Source organism: Myodes glareolus, chromosome 6 (genome assembly GCF_982192425.1).
Source record: "Myodes glareolus chromosome 6, mMyoGla1.1, whole genome shotgun sequence".
NCBI lineage: Eukaryota > Metazoa > Chordata > Mammalia > Rodentia > Cricetidae > Myodes > Myodes glareolus.
In genome coordinates this window covers 18,788,040-18,794,226 of record NC_142031.1, presented here as the reverse complement: position 1 = coordinate 18,794,226, position 6,187 = coordinate 18,788,040, and positions in this window count along the sequence as shown.

Here is a 6,187-nt window from a genome sequence, read left to right as displayed (position 1 = left end):
CTCAACCCCATTACGCTATTATGATGGACACTTTTTGCTGACTGGAGGGTGAGGACCATGCTTGCCCAGCTGATGTACCCAGTCCCCATGTGTCTTTTCCCTGCATTGCTGATCCCACGCTTGGAGTTAGCAGTGCCAACCTCCGCAGTGTGACCTGCCTGCCTCCCCTACTCCGCGTGGGGTGTGCCGCCGCCTCCCGGCTCATACCTAGCTCTCTGAGTACCTCAGATACCCCCAAACTGCATGCCTTAAGCAGGTGTCTCAAAGGTGTACAGCCTGTCAAGGAAGACTCAAAAATAGTGTGGGTCAGTTCTTTGAAGCGTTGAGACAAATCCTAAATAGAAACTGACCAACTAAATATAGACTTGCAAAATAAGGAAAAGAGGTCACAGCCAGGTAAGATTGAGATAGGGACGCCAAGAATTCATCAGCATGTTTACTGGAAAATTCCACACCTTTCTTGTGGAATGAACAAACGAATTGGGCTGGGGTATGTAGTTCAGTGGCAGAACCCATGCAAGAATAGTACCCTGGGTTCCACTGCCTGCACCTTCCCCCATGACAAAAGAAGGAAAAAAAAACCAAAACCAGCCAGCTTGCCCACGTGGCCTGTGAGATTAGCCCCTTTGCTCTCTTGAGCAAGGGTCGTTCATTTATCGGACATTTATGGATGGAGCATCTATGCCGTGCCAGGGTGGGGTCAGAAGTCTCCTTCCTGGTCCACGCTGTGCACCTGCTTTACCTTTTGCTTCCTCTTTGCAGGGCGGCCAGAGCCTGGTCTGTGTGTCAGCTGCGGAGTCCTTAGGTACCTGAAGCTCTGTGTTAAATCAAGGCTAGAAGACCACATAGGAGAGGGTGTGTCAGGGCCCAGCAGTGTGTCAGGGCCCAGCAGGGGGACTCTTGTGAAGTCTCTCTATTCAGATGTTTAGTAAATGAAATTGTAAGATACTCAGAACCAGAAAAAACAAAACACTAGGCTGGGTGAGGTGGTGTTTATGATCCCAGCCCTGGGAGGGTGGAGGCAGAGGGGTCATGAGTTCAAGGCCAGAAGCCAGTTTCAAACAAGAACTGGGTGAGATTGTTGCTCCTTTAGCCCAGAGGCTTTTTTTTTCCCTCTTATTTCCCCCCTCCCCCAACAGGGTTTTTCTGTGTAGTCTTGACTGTCCTGGAACTCACTTTATAGACCAGGCTGGTCTCAAACTCAGAGATCTGCCTACCTTTGTTCCTCAAGTGCTGGAATTAGAGGTGTGTGCTACCACTGCCAGGCAATTGTTTTTTTTCCAGAATATGGACTCAAACCCAGGGTCTCACATGCTAATCAAACATTCGAGCACTAACCTATAGTCTCAGGCACCCCATCTTCCTTTTCCCCCACTGTTTCCAGTCTTGCTAAAAATTGCCCATGCTGGCTTTGAATTTGTAATCCTCCTGCCTCAGGTTGCAGAATAGCTGGGATCACAGATCACACCAGACTCACAAACATTTTCTGTGTACCTACTATGTGCCTGCACCTGTTAGGTGCCTCCTTCGTGGTGCTTACAGTCAGTTCTAATCCAAACCACACCGTTTGTAGGTTGGCACAGATTGGAGGGGATCCAAACCACACCGTTTGTAGGTTGGCACTGATTGGAGGGGAATCAAATGAATTTAAAACCAAATGTACAAAACTCTGAGGTGTTTCTGGCCAAGGCTTCCAGGGATGCATTGTGGGACTTCAAGGCAGCCTTGGTTCTCAACACAGTCCTCGTACTTTGTAGAGCGCCTCTTTTCAAGCCGTGCATGATTATGACCTCCGTCTGAAACATCTCGCTCGGTCTGGAGACTGTGAAAAGGTATTATCTTCAATAAGGGTTACATTCCTGTGCGTAGACTTTCTATCCTTACAAAAACGTGACGGCTTAATTAAATTACGGAAACCAGACCAAGATGGCCGCTCACAGCAGAGTTCAGAGGGCCCCAGCTGAGTGGAAGCAGGAGGGTACCTGCTGGGTCTGTTGGCTGCTGGCTGTGTTGCGCTAGGCAAGGCCACCCATCCTTTCAGAAGTACGTGGTCCCTTCATGAACAGGACCACTAGGAGCTAGGTGTGGTTGCAGAGGTTGAGGCAGGAGAATGGAGAGTTATAGGCCACCCTTTGAAGATGTTATCTGGAGAACGTCGCCTGGGTGTTGGGACAGCAGTTGTTCACCCAGGGTGAGCACTATTGCCATCTAGTGGTCACTGCGAGAGGCAGCCCCTTCTTGGAAGCTAGTTTTAGGTTTGTGTTTTTTTGTTTTTGTTTTTTGAGACAGGGTTTCCCTGTGTAACAGTCCTAGCTGTCCTGGAACTAGCTATTGTAGACCAGGCTGGCCTCGAACTGACAGGGATTCACCTGCCTCTGCCTCCCGAGTGCTGGGATTAAAGGCGTGCGCCACCCCTGCCCGGCTCTAGTTCATTCTTTCAAAACCCACATAGATGTGTGATTCTGTCCAGTGAGGCTCAGAAAGGTGAATTTACGTTCCTGAATTAACACAGCTGGGACAGGATCAGGTGAGTAAGCGAGCTTGATGATCCACCTCATTCTTTGCCAGGGTGCTGAAGCTCAGACACTGGCACTCGCCACAGCCAGGTTGACGGTTTCCTCACTTCCTGGCTGAAGAATTTAGGCCGGGCCCCCACCTACCTCAGCATTCTACCCCTGAGCTGTATTAACCAACCTTTGGATAAATTATCTTTTTGAGGACTCCTAAGCAACGTGTGAAGAGGACCTACACAAAGTAAGGGTTGGTTGTCTGTTTTTGAGCAGAGAGAGTATAGTGTCTCTTTCTTTAGCTCTGACTGTCCTAGCCTTTAACTCCACCTGCCTCTGCCTCCCTAGTGCTGGAATTAAAAGCATGTATTCCCCCCACCTGGCACAAAGTAAGGTTTTGATAAATATAATATTCATTATTGTTTCATGCCCTGGTATACCCATCCCACCCCAATCCCTCTCACCTTCTTTAAAAAATTTATTATCACCATTATTCCTAATATATATATATATATATACATTGTCAGTAGGGTATCAGACCACTTGGAACTGGAGTTACAGGAACTGGAGTGAACTCCCTAGAATGGGTGTTAGGAATCCAACTTGGGTACCCTGCAAGAACAGTATGCACTTTTAACCACTGAGCCCGCCCCAGCTTCACCTTTTTTAAGACAAGGTCTCATGTAGCCCAGGCTTGCTTCAAGCTCCCTATAACAGAGGGTGACCTTGTATTTATGATCCTCCTCCAAACTCTCTAGTGCTGGGTTTACAAATATTATTCTTGAAAAAAAAAACCATACTATTTATTTATTTTATTTATTTTGTTTATGTATTTTTGGTGTTTTGAGACAGGATTTCACTGTGTAGCGTTGGCTGTCCTGGAACTTCCTCTGTAGACCAGGCTGGCCTCAGACTCATAGAGAGCTGTCGGCTTCTGCCTCCCCAGTGCTGGGATTAAAGGCGTGTGCCACCTCCCAACTCAACACATCCCTTTTGTGAGGTTCTGGGATGGAATTCAGGGCTCTGAGCAAGGCAAGCAATCTATCAATCAAACCTCACCACCAGCCACTCAATTCCTCCTCCTTTTAAAAGATTAGCTGCTGAGGGCTGGAGAGAGGGCTCAGTGGTTAAGAACATTTATACTGTTCTTGCAGAGGACCTGGGTTAGGTTCCCAGCATCCACCTGGTGACTCCAATTTCAAGGAATTTATGCCCTCTTACGATTTCCATAGGAACCAGGCACACATGTAGTGCACATGCATCCATGCAGGCAAAACACTCATATACATAAAATAAAACAAATCTTTTTTAACAATACAAAAATCATAAACATCTTTCTTTTACAATTTAGTTATTTGTGTGTGTGTGCACACATGTACATGTGTGTCACCGTGTGCATGATACATGTGGAAGTAAGAAGACAGGCTGTGAAGTCCATTCTCCCCTTCCAGCTGTACAGAGGTTCTAGGGATCAAGCTTAGACCTCAGGCTTTCACAGCTATCATTGTTTGTTGGCTTTTGTTTTGTTTGTTTTAGAACAGGGCTCTCACTATGTAGCCCTAGTTGGCATCTAACTCTCTATGTAAACCAAGATGGCCTCCATCTTAAGAGACCTGCCTGCTTCTACTTCTCAAGTTTGGCAGGAAGCAAGTGCCTTTCTCCCGCGCTGACTCTAAATCCTACTTCTTGTTTTTTGTTTGTTTGTTTTGGGTTTTTATTTTTGTTTTTTTCCAAGATAGGGTTTCTCTGTGTAGCCCTGGCTGTACTGGAACTTACTCTGTAGACCAGGCTGGCCTTGAACTCAGAGATCCACCTGCTTCCTCCCAAGTGTTGGGATTAAAGGCGCGTGCCACTACTGCCTGACTTCTAAATCCTATTCTTTTTTTTTCTTTTAAGATTTATTTATTATGTACACAGTGTTCTGCCTGTGTGTATTTATGCAGGCCAGAAGAGGGCACCAGATCTCATTATAGATGGTTGTGATCTGCCGTGTGGTTGCTGGGAATTGAACTCAGGACCTCTGGAAGAGCAGCCAGTGCTCTGCTGCTGAGCCATCCTTCCAGCAACCTAAATCTTATTCTTAAGAACTATGGTGGTGCCTTAAATTTATATATCAGACATGTTTATGTATTTACCAAATAAGTTTAGAAGGTTCCAACTGTTCACAGGTTCCCTGACCCTTTGGGAACCTGATTTTTAAAATTATTTATTTTTATTTTATGTGCATTTGTGTTTTGCCTGCATGTATGTCTGTGTGAGGGTGCTGGGTCATCTGGAATGGAAGTCAGAGGCAATTGTACTGGGAATTGAACTCAGTACCTTCAGGAGAATAGCCAATGCTCTTAACCTCCAAGCCGTCTCTCCAGTCTCGGGAATATGATTTTTGAAGTATCTAATTCATTCATACTGTCCTCTGCAAATTTCCCGTGAGTGCACAAAGGTTATTGCATCTGCTCTGTGGGGTGTGAGTGACATTCCTTCTCTACAGAAGTCTGGCCCACTCTAGTGGGCACTCAAGGCTACTGTGCTCCGCTTTCCAGCTGTGCACTACCCAACGCTAGGTGGCGCCACAGCACCAACTATAGTGCTCAAGTTTGGGCTCGAGCTCTTGTCTCTTTCAGCTGGGAATATCTAGTTCTCTCTTAAGGGAATTTAAAAATTGAGATTTGAAGATTAGGATCAGCTAGTGGTTTAAGATGAGGACATACAAAGACCACGGGGCCCTGGAAAGTGACTGTGGTCGACCCGAGCACCTTTCAGTTTCTTGGGTAGGAACCCCACACAACACTTGAGGCCAGGGAATTAGGGAGCAAAGAGAGGCGGGCATCTGTCTATGCCTCAGCAGACAGGGTGTAAAGGAAAAACAAGAAAACAAAGTGAGAGAATTGTATGTCATGGGCTTAGGAACGTATCAGCACAAAGTGCATCTTGGATGAATTATTTCACTTTTATTATTATTATTTCATGCCCTGGGAACATGAAAATCCCCTTCTTAGGAACTATGGCCGTGTAAATGGGTTGACATGCATACCCTCTCATTAAAAGATGTTTTTAAAATTATGTGTCTGTGTGTAGTTATGTGCACCCGTGTGCAGGTGCCTGCGGAGGACAGAAGAGGGCGTTGGAGTCCCTGGCGTTAGAGTTACAGGCTGTGTGTGCAGGTGCCTGTGGAGGACAGAAGAGGGCGTTGGAGTCCCTGGCATTAGAGTTACAGGCTGTGTGTGCAGGTGCCTGTGGAGGACAGAAGAGGGTGTTGGACTCCCTGGCGTTAGAGTTACAGGCTGTGGCTGTGAGCTGCCTGAAGTGGTTGGTGGGAACTCAACCCTGGTCTCCTGTCAGAGCTGCAAAGCCTTCTTAACCGCTGAGCCAGCTTCCCAGCCCCGACAGACATTTTAAAATTTGGTGCTCTGCATTTTCTCTGTAAACATTTTCTTTCGTGGGTTTGTGGAAGCACAAAGACCTATGGGCAGGGCATCAGAACATCCCAGGACATGAGGGAAGGCTTCCTTGGGGGCAGTAAAATGTATGCCATTTGAGCCAGGAAGCTGAAAAGAAACTGGAAATAATGCAGACAGAAGGGACAGGCTGCACGGGAGCAGGAGGTGACCAGGGCAGTGAGGTGGCAGTCTCCTGCCTCGGGAACTACACGGAGGCTTGTTCTTTTCTCCTGAGAGACTGGA